This window comes from Actinia tenebrosa, unplaced genomic scaffold, assembly GCF_029948245.1.
Source record: "Actinia tenebrosa isolate PJP-AT-01 unplaced genomic scaffold, QUT_ActTen_1.0 PGA_scaffold16__25_contigs__length_10494907, whole genome shotgun sequence".
NCBI classification, from domain to species: Eukaryota; Metazoa; Cnidaria; class Anthozoa; order Actiniaria; family Actiniidae; genus Actinia; species Actinia tenebrosa.
The window spans coordinates 8,082,915-8,097,314 of NW_028292576.1; the positions used below are offsets into that span (position 1 = coordinate 8,082,915).

Below are 14,400 nucleotides of genomic sequence, written 5' to 3' on the forward strand. Positions count from 1 at the left end.
AAAATCCTATTGCTTTTTCAATGTGCTTCTCACAGAAAAGCGTAAAGTAAATATACCCTGGCAGCTTTACAGTCTATACTTTTTTCCAACAATAGTCCCCTTTACAGTTCCCTGCGCCATCTTGAAAGGTAGCCTTGCCTTTGCATCGATGCGAGAAGAACGGTGAGCTTGCAATGATAGAGACCTTTTTCAAACACCTTGAACAATTATTCACATGTCTCTATCATTTCAAGCTCACCGTTCGTATCGCTTCGATGCAAAGGCACGGTTACCTTTTAAGATGGCGCAGGGAACTGTGAAGGGGACTATTGCCCCTCGACATCCCATTATGTCTGAATTATGAATTAAAACGACAGAATTCAAGATGCCCGCCGTTCAATAAGAAGGTCTATTGCAACAAGTGGGTTAGAAGGAAAGTTTTGCACGACACTGAGTAGAAAAGCTATAAATTTTTTTATTGAAGTTAATGTTTTTATTCACTAGGAGCCAATTCCATTAAACGGAATCGGACTTATTTTTATATCAAAGGCTTTTATTATAGGCGTAATGTTTTCGCTTCGTTTAGTCATACATTTTTCGTATAAGAATTGCATGTTGAATGCCTTAACCACCAGTATATACGTTAATTGGTCCAGTTTTGAACGGATCACTCTTTACTGCCGTGACAACCATAGCTCCACTAGTAAAAACAAATATTTATTACACAATTAAATAAAGTCCATATAATTATCAATTGTACTAGAAACGGCAGTAAAGCTCTTCTTTAAAGTGCATCTAACCCCTAACTTGATATTTTCAGTATTGATTCTACATAAAGTGAATAGTTGAATGGTAATTATTGATATGATTTGAACGATGCATCCTGTCAAGGTTTATACTTCCGACATATGTTAATGAGTGTGATGTCATTATAGGAATTTGAGATTATTTGTCATCATTTGTAAGTCGTTGAAACAGTCGTTGAAACACTGATTATTATTAGAGAACAAATTTGCAATAAACTTACTACAAACCCTAAGGAAAACAATGATGTTGTATACTGGATATTTTTTTGCCCCGAGAAAAGTTTTATATATTCAATAATGCCTATAATAACATCAACCCTATTAGCATATTGGAAGTATAAACCTTGATATCTCCAAAATAATTTACCATTCAACTTTTCATTTGCAATATAGATGCAATCCTGAAATTATGGGGTGAAGTACATTTCAAGACTCTCAGCAAGAGGGGCATGCACAAAAACAAAAATGGTCACGTGATGATGCAATTGATCATCACTTGATTTGACATTTTTTTAAACCCGGACCACTGTCCAAAATAAATGGTGGCTACGGCACTGATATCGATGTTTGTAAACCTGTAGCAGTGGATAAGTTGCAGTAATGGAGAGACTTTACACATGTAATCAATACTCCTTGCCTAGGGCGTAATGTTTCCCCATTTCAGACCCCCGTGTCATTCTCTAGAGTATCATTTCTTTGTTTAACGGTTGTACATGGGAAGTCACATAAATATGGATACAACTCAACCGAAGAATCTTATTCTCAAGAGAATGACACGGGGTCTGAAATGGGAAAACATTACCGGATCCCGAGCAGAGGAGAAGCCGTTTTTTTTCTAGACTGAACTAAGACTTGCGAATTTTGTCTAGGGAAGGATAATATGAATCTCTCACGTGCAACTCGCCAAGATCCCCATTACGATCATAGAAGGGGTTTCCTCTACAGCATTTCTCTGCTTGTTTAGGCTATTAGATCATGCAATTAATTTACCAAATAACCAGTGGTAAAAGGATTAGAAATATGGTTATGATTGTAAACGATAATATGAAGGAATTAGTATGAGAAACGCGACAATGTCAGACCAATAACAGTTAGGAATATCGACCCCCTTAACTGCCAGACACTGCTTAATAGGCCACCTGTTAAAGATAAGAAAAGACCAATTTAGGGATAACCTTTATAGGAATTTGAAGGAAGCTAAATGCATATGACATTTATAGCGAGCATGGTGCATTGAGGTCTAGGTTGGGTACAAGTATCCCCTCCCCCCTCCCCCCTTCATCAGACCTTAAATGGTGTCGTTTGTACCGAAACTAGATAAAAATGCACCTTCAATTTGCAGATTTTCAAAAAGAAACATAGGAATAATTTAGAGCTTGACGTCACCCATATGGGAAAATAAATCCCCGGGTCCAAAACAAAAAGAACTACTATAAAAAAATATCTTAATTTTCCTTCTCGACAGGATTTGTCGTCCGAAGTTCTAATTGTTTCTGGTGGAGGATAAATCATTAAGAAGACTTTTTTGCTTTATTTTAGAGTCGTGAGCAGCTGGGTTTGGATTAAAAGCTTTTAAAGGGTTGATAAACAATAAAACCATAAATAATGCTCTTACCTTTTCTGATTGTAAATTTGATTTGATTAAGGGTTGTGCATTCGGATTCTGAAAAGCAAAATAAATAACATATAAACAAAGTTTATTTTATACCGCTGGGCATTTCCTTTTGAGAAAGGAAATATCTAAGAATATTTTACCTATGCAGGTACAGTCTGGTTCCTTTCCCCAGATAGCAAAGTAGATAGGAGGACACGTGCTAATATTGTATCCTGGTAAAAAAAGGGTATTATTAATAGCTATTGATTGTCATGAGGGATGGAGGGATGGAGGGATGGAGGGATGGAGGGATGGAGGGATGGAGGGATGGAGGGATGGAGGGATGGAGGGATGGAGGGATGGAGGGATGGTGGGATGGAGGGATGGATTAAATACGTTACACTTAGTACTTACCCAAGCAAGGGTGCAGTATTTCGATATTTAGCGCTTGTCCAACAGCTGAAACAAACAAAGTAGAATTCGATTTGAGTATCATAGATAGCAAGAAAAAAAATCAACAAAAAATTTGAAACGCACTAACACCCGAAACGAAATATAAAAGGAAAGAAAAAAAACGAAAAAAAAAAAAAAAGAAAGAAAGAAAGAAAGAAAGAAAGAAAGAAAGAAAAGAAACAAAACCAAAAATGAACAAAAACAAACAAACATTTTCATTTATTCACTCTTAATAGGAAAATGTAATCATTTTAACATTGGTATCAATATTAATGTTTATTGTGCTGCGCAACTGTTAATCAAAGAAATGGTACTCTAGGGAATGACACGAGGTCGGAAATGGGCAAATCTTTACACTCAAGCTAAAGGGGACTTTTTATTGTTCTGACTGCTTTGACTGACTATGTATATTTGAAAATAAATCCTGAATAACTAATGAGCATTTAGACCTATCAGGTCCTTCAAATCCATCACGTGCATGAATCTTTATACCCGATAATAGTTCATCATGGATCGATGGATATCTTTATATACAAAGATTTCGAATCCTTTATAAAGGACCAAAAGAGTACAAGAGCAAGGTACGAATAAGAACCCTAAATGCTCCTTAATCACTCATGAATTATTGAAGTCGTTCAATAAACTCGTAGATCGTGTTTTATCAGGTCTACGTATTTAACTATACGAAAAGTCCAAAGTCCAGTATGACTATACTGCTACTCACGGATCGGATCAAGTTTGTAAGTGTAGTTGCTAGGTCCTGGAGTATCTGCTGTACGTGATGCATATGTTACTACAGAACCATAGAGTGGCTTGACCTAGAAAAAGACCGAGAACAAAGAGTCAAAACACGCTGTTAGCTCAATAAAGAAAGCAGAACCATTCACTGTACCATAGTGGCGAGAAGGGGCGCAATAATAGCGCTGCGCACCATCTGTGCTTCCATCCAAAATATAACTACTTTACCCTGCATGGTTTTGCATTAATTTTGTCAAAAAAAGATTTATTCATTGAAACATATTAACATTGCTTACCTCGATGTAAATTGCACTGAGGCCAAAGATATATTTAGGAGCGATTGTAAAGTATCGAACACCTCCCGGAGATACGTAAGCCGTGACAAAAGTGTTGTTCTCGTCGTCATTGAAATCCACGTTCATCTGAGAGGGAGCTGAGGAGAAAGAAGTACATATTATTTAATGTGATAAATAAACTCATCTAGAAGTGGGTGGGAGTCAAATTCGTAATAAGGTAACAGTCGGCGTAGCATACAAGAAGACTGATCGTAGAGCTGAGAACGCCTTGTAGTTCCGATCCGTACATTCATCTCTACGTTAAAGAATGGTATAGTAAAAATTCCAAATTAAATATCATATAGCCCTTTCCAGTCACACGCGATAAAATTGGGTTTTGTTGGACGTCAATCAAAGCGTTCTTTCATGACACGGAAAACACAAAGTTTTCAAGGGCATGTGCCTACAGTTTAATTGGCATCCACTAAAGCTCACTTTGTCGCGTGTTCGTCACAACAAATTTTATGACTTCCAGCGTGTGTTTGGAAAGCATTATTACATATTCACTACGAAATTTACTTTTGCAAGTTTTGTTTTGAAGTTCTTTTACAAGGCCCAGAAGTTGGTCAAAATTACTCGCAGTAAAAACGTGTTTTTGTGGATCTGTTGCTACAAGCTGTAGTTCACTGTAGATGTATTCACCCACACCAACAGCTAACATGGTAAGATCTGAGGAGTAAAGAAAATATACATTTGGCATAATAAAAAATAATGGGAACAGAGCTGAGCCCATCTCAGCTTATTTTTACTATCTAAGTTTCCTCCTCAAAGTTGCAGGTGATCTCGTTTTGACAGTCCATCAAAAACCAGCAAATAATAAATCTCGCAGGAAAAAATCAGATAGTTCGGTCCATCGAAAAAAAAACCAGTGCGACCGAAGAGAGAAAAAATTACTCTGAATCTTCGCTTTCCTAGCTATGTTATGGACTAGCAATGCATTTATAATTCCATCTATTCTTATAACGAATACCTATGGGTCAAATGGTGCGTTGTAGTTTCAAATCTTTTATGAAATTATCGTGAAATAGTAGCTCATTGTTCGCTGATAAACAACTCAAACTAGGGGTCGTCCTTCACGAATTTGCAAGATGTGATTCTGCTGGAGGGCACACATGTGTAGAACAATAGAAAACAATGACCTTTCCCAACCCCGCCCCTAAACCTAACCAATCACAGGAGACGTTGCAAATTCGTGAAGCTTAACTCCAAACTAGGACCTCCTCATCAACTATAACAATCCTTTGCGCGCGTTCCCCAAGATCATCACCTGGTTTGTTATAAAAATATCATGAACGTATAGACAATGAGTTACTACTAAAGACCAAACTTTAGTTCTCATTGTAACTCAATTTACTTATTTCTTTTATGTTAACTCTATATATCTTAAGAATAGATACAAAATGGCAGACAGGAATATTGAGAAGTTCATCTTTTAGAACAGTATTGATGGTTTTCACAGCCGCCATGTGGGATGAATTTAACAAAAGATTCGTCATTAGTCTATTTTTTTTTATATCATCCAACATGGCCGCCGTGTCTTTTTTTATTCCATTCTCTTGGGAATGATTGAAAACCAGGTTTATACCAATTAAAAGAGAAAGAAATCTTACGTACCCTTGACTTCTTCCTTGATTTCTTGTACTGCCTGTACAAAAGCTGTCTTATTAGTCGCTTGGCCGTCCGTCAAGAAAATCAAAATATTGGAGACGTCGCGTCTGTCAGGTAAACTTCCTCTTTGGATGGGCAGAAATATCTGATCTTTGACTAATCGCAGGGCTTTTTCCATGTGTGTAAACCCGCCTAAGATAAATAGATTCCACTATTATTTGATGATACTGCAATTGCATAGTTTTGTAATGACTCAAAAAATGATTATTTCCTTGGTCCTTGGCAGTAACCTAGCTTTTAGGCTTGGATACATACTAACCTCCTCTCACTCCCCTCCCCCCAATCGATGGTGCTCCGTACGTGATCATTGTTTCTATAGTTACCTTTATGAAGAAGATTGTTAATAGCGCAGCTAAGCCTCGTCTTGGACTCGTAGTCTTGGAGATTGATCGCAAGGTCTGGATCGGAAGAAAACTCCACAACGGCTACGTTTGTTTGACGTGGTGAAATGTTAAAAGCATCAATGATTTGCCTGTTCAGTGACATAACAGAAACGGATACATCAATCAGGACTTCTAATTTCAAGGTCGTCGCTCAACTAGGCTCAACAAATAATTAAGTCCGGCGGTCCTTTGCTACTAACTTATCAAGAGCTTGGAGTCAAAGAATCATTTGAATTGAATTTCTATAGGTATTTTGATATTATTCCCATGAGAATCAGTGAAACACTTAAAGGAACCACAAAAAACTTTTGTAGATTCGATCGAGATGGCAGCTATACACCGAATCTAAATATGGCATGCATTTTGAATTGCCTCGTGTTCACGTGGAAACGTAAAAGCGTCAATTAATTTTTACATTCATATGAGACGTATTGTCAAATTGGCAACCATATTTCGATTCGGTGTATAGAGCGTCTTCACTTACGTGAGAAAGCAGCCATATTGGTTTACCAAACAATAGATACTTTTCGCCCAATTTTTTCATAAAAATAGAGTTCGATTCCCCGAGGATAGAAAATGTATCATTTTGGTACCCCATAATGGCCGCTGTCACGTCACGTGAAAACGCTCTAGATCCATAGAAACCAGGCTATCGGAGAATATTGAAAAAAATTAAAAAATCGCAGCCATGTTGGCTGACATGATCCTTCTATCCTCCGCTGATTCTTTCGTTCATGGGATGGTTCATTATAGTGGATATCATGTAAACCAGGAATGACAAGAAATCCCTGATGGTTTTTTTAAGATCTAAAAGATCTTCTATGTAACACATACTCTCGTTTTTCCCCCCTGCTTGTTCTGAGAGTGGACAAAATAACGTCCAAAACTTACTTTTTTTACCTGACAAATTGTTTTTCCTTTTCGAATTCATCTTTTTAAATATATAATACTTCCAGACTCGTCCATCACAAACACCAAATTTGATGACAATTCACATCCTATAAAACAAAAATAAACGTACTTACTATTGAGTTGTAAAATAAATGAAAATATTTGACGTGGATCGCGAAGGGAGTAGTCTCCCCCGCCAGTGTCGTCACGCAACGCTTTCTTCCTACTCAGTTGAGAAAGCGTTGCGTGACGACACTGAAAGCGGCTGTGGGGGAGACTAGAACGGAGAGGATTGGCGTGAATTTTTTTTTAACTTCTTTTATTTACACTTAATAAATATTATTAATTAATTTTTACAATTAGTAGGATTGCCTGCTATTTCCTGAGCCAGGGGCCCAAGACTATTGCCAGGTCCAATTAGAATCGAGAAAAAAACACTAAATGTACTAATATTTTAAGATACAGTAATAACCCGCGTATAAGAACCTGGGGTTTAAGAACCTGTTAGGCTAAAATTTTCATTTTTTGCACCATTCATATAAGAACCTATTTAGGGTAAAATGTTGTTAGGTTCTTATTTGTGGGGTTGTTGTAAAGACAAGATGTTTGCTAAGAAACTCTTTTCAAAGACTGGCTGTTTTCATTAGAATGACAGCTGATGGCACAAATGATGAAATGGTTAAACCTCAGGGTCTAGAACCATACAGTTTTTAATTTGGAATTGATTTTGTTTAGTTGTTTTGTTAACAACATACATGTACTGTATGCTGCACCTGCACAGGACTGCCTATACACATCCCTGTATGGTAAGAAATCATTGATTTATATTGTATTATGAGATGATATTGATATATTTATGATATATGTAATATATTTAAATGGAATTGATATAAAAATATAAGAACCTATTTTAAGAACCTATTTAGGCTAAATTTGCTTTAAGTACCGTTTGTATAAGAACCTATTTAGGCTAAATCGAAAATTTCAGGTTCTTATATGCGGGTTATTACTGTACAATATGAACTTTTTAATAGACATGTTTGGTTGTGCATGTGTCTAACGCCATCTTCAGTACATTTTACAAGCAAGTAAGAATGCATACATATATCGATCTTACACGTCATATGACAATCATATGCTTGGCTCACCTTCTTGTTTCTCTGGACATATTTGCGAAGGCCCATTAATGTTTTCTGTTTAGGATAAATAATGATGTTTAGTGAGTTTTCTAAGAATTAAGAAGAATTTAGTAAGAAAAAAGTGTTCATATTCTCTGAGTATACACAACATTTCGCGATCATACTTTTGTGAGACCAAGACACTGTTTAATCAAGACAATATAAAAGAATTGGTCGTTTAAAAGTCCCAATAACATCCTCTAACTTTTGTCATTTTGTGAAGTCCATTTATCGGCCATGTTTGAATCATGTTTACATTAGTCAAATCCAACTAGAGATCTATCATCAATATTAGAGGGCCACAAGTTTATCAGTTAACAAAATTACTGTCACGTGTCACCTTCATTAAATAAAGTTTCCAATCCAATCCAATGCTGCGCTCTGATTGGATGAGCTATACTACTAGGCTATAAGTAATAACCTACCAGTAAAGAAAAGTGCTGGTTTTTAAAATCAAAACATAAAATTTAACTTTAATTTAACACTTATTTGCGTCTTTATGTTTAAACTACTCTCATGGCCATGGCCATGGTCTCTCTGCCCTCGTGGCCTATGAGTCAATAGCCAATTCGGGCTTGAGGACTAATTTCTAAATAACATGAAGACGTTTTGACTAATTTGCGTGCGGACTATGTGCATGTGCAGAGATTTTTCACTCATGTCCGACTGAGGTGTCAATTGCTTACCCACATAAGGAAAGAACTGCTGTGTGATGGTCTTTGTGGCGTCTGGTATGTCCTCTTTCTTAACATTTGGATAACTTGCCTTGTTCTTGAGATAGAACGCCTCAGCCACCCCAGTAACTTGTTCTTGTAATGACTCAAGGTCAACTATACTTTTGTACTTGCTATATCGTTTACAGCTTGCAACTGACATGTCATAACAGACTCCAGTCGAGTAATACATCCTGAGCAACTGACCCAGACGCACGCCTTTGCTTACCCACCTTGGAAGGTAATATCCCAAAAGAAACCCGTCTATATCCCCCAGGAGTTCAGCATCGGACGCTCCAGTGCTGACGTCTGAGGAACTAGTATATACCTCGGGGCATTTGGTGTCATCCCATGATCCACCAGGACCAAAGTACGGGAGGGATGCATCATTCTTTTTCGCCAGTGCGGCTTGCGCAAGATCCCTGGATATGGTTGCTCCGTACAGGTTATCGATCTCCTTTACAGCACCCGGCGACCACTGTCCGAGTGAGGTTCGCCTTTCTCGAATAAACCCTGCACAGATTCCATTAATCACGTGACCAATGGCTATTGCTTCTCCAGATGATGAGCGTATTACTCCTAACTCAAGTGACCCTTCGTGGCTATGGACAACCATCTTTTTGAGAACGTCTTTTTCCGCACTGTTTAAAATTCCGTCTGGTAGACTTGAAGATGCCCCTGAAGTTTTTAATATTAAACGGCTTTTGAGTGAAGTAAAGAAAAAAAGGAAAAACGTCCACGAAAGAATGCAGTGTGCTTAGCAGCGGTTTTCACCCTGGTTCTCGCGCTAGCGACACTAGCCTCCTATGCAGACATCTTTAGTGTCTGTCACAACGTTGCGTGACAAACACTAAAGACGTCTGTGTAGGAGGCTATAGCGACACAAGCCAACGCAAGAAAAAATATATCTCTTACCTTTGCGCTTTCCTCGTTTCTTTTCATAGAGAGGAAACGGATTCGCTGCATTGGCTTGCGTCGGGTTGCGCATGCGTTGCTAGTGGCGCTACCCATGCTTTAGTCTTGAGAGTGGACCGCGGAGGAATAGAACGCAACTAAAAACAGCTGCTAAGGAGAACAAAAAAATATTCGTTAAGTAGTTCATACTTACCTGCGATAGTGAACCAATAGCTATCAGTGTAGCCCAGATGGCGTATATGATTTGCAATGTGGTAAAAGCTTGATATATTCCTCTCTATTTTTTCTACGAGTTCGATGAAGTGATCGAGTGCATAGACATTGTAGACAATGGGAATACTTCTCTTGGTGCTAGAAACAAGATGATCAGTCAAAAGGGACCATGTCGCATAACTAACGATTTCTGTTCTTTGCACTATTTTTTCTCTATATCAATGATGTCTGCTATCTCAAGCGCGCATTTTTTCATCCCTCCCTATCTCCATCCACCCCTTATTTTTCCCTTTATTAGTCCATTCGTTAATGCCTCCCGCGCCTGCCTTAGTTTGTTGGTCGGTCGATATCTGTACTGCTCCTGTATCCCTCCCTCCCTTTCTAACTGTTTCCTGTCATGCATGCATGCATCAATCCTTCCTGCCTTGCGTTGATAGATATCATGTTGTTACTATATGTTTCTTGTTCTCTGCGTTGTTCAAATCTTGAGTACCACAGACATGAATATACACGTGCTCATGGGTATTTGAAGTTGCATGTTGCATGTTGCATGTTGCATGTTGCATGTTGCATGTTGCATGTTGCATGTTGCATTTTCCTAAACGTTGTCTTCACGTTTTTTTTCTTTATATTTTCTTCTGTGCTGAAATTTAGTACTTACATATGAATAAACTAATACATACATTTCAAGCTGAGCAAGCAACAAACAATATGCAAGATGCAGCATACAACATGCCATAAAATATTCGCCAACCTTTTTTACAATAGTTGTTTATTGGTTCTATCTTGCATTTCGTATTTACTCTAAAATTGTCGTATGGTCATGGATTTCATTTCCTAATTATTTATATATTTACCGTGTTGATGCTTCAGCCTCCGACGCACTCGAAATGATAAAAACTGTTGAAGAGAAATTAAAAAAGTCAATACCAAAGAAATGATGATAGCTTTTCAAAATATCCAGTTACGTAATGAAAAAAAATAAGACTAACTTAGTCAGTGTCTATATGACTGTTCTAGCGCTCTGCTGTTTTCTAATAATTTAATAATATATTCTATAGACGATACAGTAAAAACCCGCGTATGAGGACCTAGGTTTTTTCAAGTTAGCCAAAACAGGTTCTTATATAAATCGGGTATTTGGTGTTAAATTAGGCTAACTGGGTTCTTAATTAGGTTCTTAACTTTTGTTCAAGAAATGAAATAAAGTTTCATTTTAAGTTGGATTTTTTTTATTCAATGAGGACATGTTCTTTACAGTAACCATAATAATAATAATAATAATAATAATAATAATAATAATAATAATAATAATAATAAACTTTGTTTATAGAGGATAACACTTGACAGTAATTCAACTGATAAACTCGTGGTCCTCTTTTAACGTCTCTAGTTAATGTACAGTTATAGTGTTTATAGCATTATTGTGTACAGGCTGTGTTATAAATATATATTTTTGAAAAGATTGATTCTTTTTTTTTTCTTTTTAAAAAATAAGAACCTGTTTTAGGATTTTAGCCTAAAATGGTTATTATGTGAAGGGAGCTTAAAAATGAAATTTTAGCCTAACAGGTTCTTAAATTTTAGGTTATTATCGACAATTATTCTGTTGTATTTTATTATTTTGAAGTTCATGCTACATTACACGTTGTTACGACGATATGCCGCGAAACATTCGTCGTTTTGAATTGCGAGGTTTTGACAAAAATTACGAAATTTTCGCAATTGCGCGAGAAAACATACTTGCAAATCGTCTCGTGTAACGTCGCCCTAATGCCATATATCCCCAGATCATCGATCTGAGCTCTTTCAACTGTAGTTAATTTTTTCTCCTATTTCTATTCTGACTTTATTGACATAAAGTCAACCTAATATAGTTTCTATTTCTATTCTGACTTTATTGACATAAAGTCAACCTAATATAGTTTTCAGAAGATATTTACTTTGGAAACCAGTCAGGGTACAACTCAAGCAGTAGCATCTTCCCATTCTATGCTCAATAGACAGTGACAAATATCATCCAAGTTTACGTACGTGGTCTAACAATGTTTTAAGTTAAAGGTCAATGTTTATTGATAATGCCCGTTCCATGATACACCTACTTGCAAGAACGTTATTATACGAAAATAGAACATTAGTGATTTAGTGGGATAGGAATTATATTAAAAAACAAAAGTAGATCACTGAAGCTGAACATTTTCTTTTGTCTTTTAATGTATTCCTTTCTCACCAAATTAGTAATGTTCTATTCTTGTATGACAACCTTCTTGCAAGTAGGTGTATATCTATCACGGTCTTTTAGTTCATTGACGTCTTTGGCTCATATTTCTCATCTGTTAAACAATGCATGAATGAAGGATGTAGGTATGCCATGATTATCACACTTCAACAACTGCATGTTTAAAGAACAGACAGTTTTGTCAAGGTTGGGTGCGCATCCAATCTGACGGGCCCCAAAACTGAAAAACGCAAATTCAGTGAAATTGAGAAGCCAGTTTTATACTTGGAGAGGAAATTTATCAATTTTATGAATTGTTATCGAAATTATTTCATAGAAATTTAGGATAATATTCATCATTAAGCTCGCGTTCTGGTATCATGGCCCGTCAAGTTCCTTAAATTTGGACGCGCACGCAACCTTGAGAACGCAGTCTATTTATAAATCCAGGCACAGTTGTCGCTATTTTCATTGCTGCATGCCGCTGATCGAGACAACAGTAGCAGCAAGGAAATTAGGCAACATACTTCGTTAATCAAATAAAGTGTTCACTTTCTTTCTATACCCTGATTGACTGCAGTCTATAGCGCAGCGCACTGGTTTTAAAAATAGCTTAAAGATTCGGACAAACATTGCATTCTGATTAACCGCTACGAGGATTATACGAACCGATTTTATTATTTTTACTTAAAGTTACAGTAAGGTACAGTAAGGATTTTGTAGAAATAATATTGGGAGGGCTCATGTGTTTAATGTACTTACTCCGACGAAGGACTAACGTCTGAAACGTCAGTTTCACAAAGTATTTTACGGTGATTCAATTTATCCACAAGTTCCTGCTGCTTTATTCAGAAACACCGACGCATTCCACGCTAGTATTCTACTAGTTATCACCACTTATTTAATAACATAGCTAGCTGAACTGACTTAAATACGCGTTCTTTCAGAACGCTATTATATATTCTTTTAAAAAAATATTTGCATCTTAGGTATTAGAACATCGTACATCTCGAAAAGTCATCACATCTACTATCTAGAATTTAGTAAATAGAGTACAAACACTAAAAGTGTGCAACACTTTGCACTACTTAGTAGTAAATAGTGCTAATTAAACAATAGAAAACAATAGGATTAGCATAATTTAGCAGTATTTAGCGGTATTTATGTTACACACTCTATAAGTAACAAGCTATCAGTAGGTAGTACACTAAGAACGACAACACTTGTTACGAGATAAAATATCGATAATAATTTTGATTAATAATAAGGATGGTCGTACCTGAGAGCATGCAAAGCACGCCAGTAAATGCTGCCTGCTTGACCATCGTTAGTATCACAGGGTCTCTATTCTGGTCTGCCGGTAATATAACGATAATAAAAGACACACAGCCAGCTGGGTACGATCACGAGTTGCTTGGAATTTTAATTCAACCTTGAAAAATAGAAATATGATTTGATTTTTAACAAACATTCTGAGAAAATAAACCATTTTAAAATAGAAGAATAGTCGGTGCGAGTCGATGAGAATTTATATTCAAGGGATTTTCAGTTATAAGCAACTGAGCGTGGTAATTTTTAGAGTGGGACGAAGCAACTCTGATTGTCACAAAACGACTGTTATTTGTTGCTGAAGATGTTGCAAAAACTGATATTTGACTTCGAATATAATGTTGAAAAGAACTAAAACGTACTGCCATAAGTGTATGATGATTTTAAATAAAGGTTACGGCTGAAGTCGACAAGCGAAGAAAACAAGTTTTTTCTCGTACTGATTACTCTCATCAAACTTCACTAGTATATACTTACAGAGAGTGTTTACTAGTGTATACTTACAGACTTACCTTTATAACAATTGCGTATATGTGTTACCGTGCTGTTGTTCGTCGTGATATTTTATCAACATCATCATTCAAGTATAAAGAAAGAAGTGTTCACGTCAGAGGGATGCTTCTAGACAACCATTTAAGGCATGCATGCACGATGGACAATATCGTTTTTGAGATTTTATTTCTCGACTGTCTAAAACCAAACGATTTTTCCTTTTTATCCTCAACTTTTTCTAGAGCCATCCATTAATTAAAATAATATAATAACCGAGCTTTTGAGCCCATGGATTATTATATTAGGGTAAAACGTAAGTTACAAAAATAGTTTGCTCTTCAAGCAGGCATTTAAACTTGAAGGAGTAATATCTCAGTAACTATATGTCAGTGACCGTGACTTGATTGTCAAGTACCATTATCAATAGGTTTTCAAAGAAGATAATAAAGCTTTGTTGCCATTGATAGTTTAATGGAGAAAATGATCTGATATTGT

At 36.6% G+C, this 14,400-nt stretch overlaps 1 non-coding gene across 1 annotated transcript; it reads right to left on the reverse strand.

The window, feature by feature from the left end:
* Window positions 1–438: 438 nt before the first annotated feature.
* LOC116301512 (uncharacterized) lies at window positions 439–14,013 on the reverse strand. Its single transcript, XR_016119972.1, has 16 exons — window positions 13,926–14,013; window positions 13,364–13,516; window positions 10,724–10,766; window positions 9,847–10,004; window positions 8,712–9,416; window positions 7,996–8,040; window positions 6,857–6,954; window positions 5,897–6,045; window positions 5,520–5,705; window positions 4,425–4,574; window positions 3,867–4,003; window positions 3,557–3,650; window positions 2,794–2,838; window positions 2,541–2,612; window positions 2,401–2,448; window positions 439–1,924 (listed from the first exon to the last, which is right to left on the reverse strand). It is a non-coding gene; the product is annotated as an uncharacterized LOC116301512 (transcript).
* Window positions 14,014–14,400: the final 387 nt, after the last annotated feature.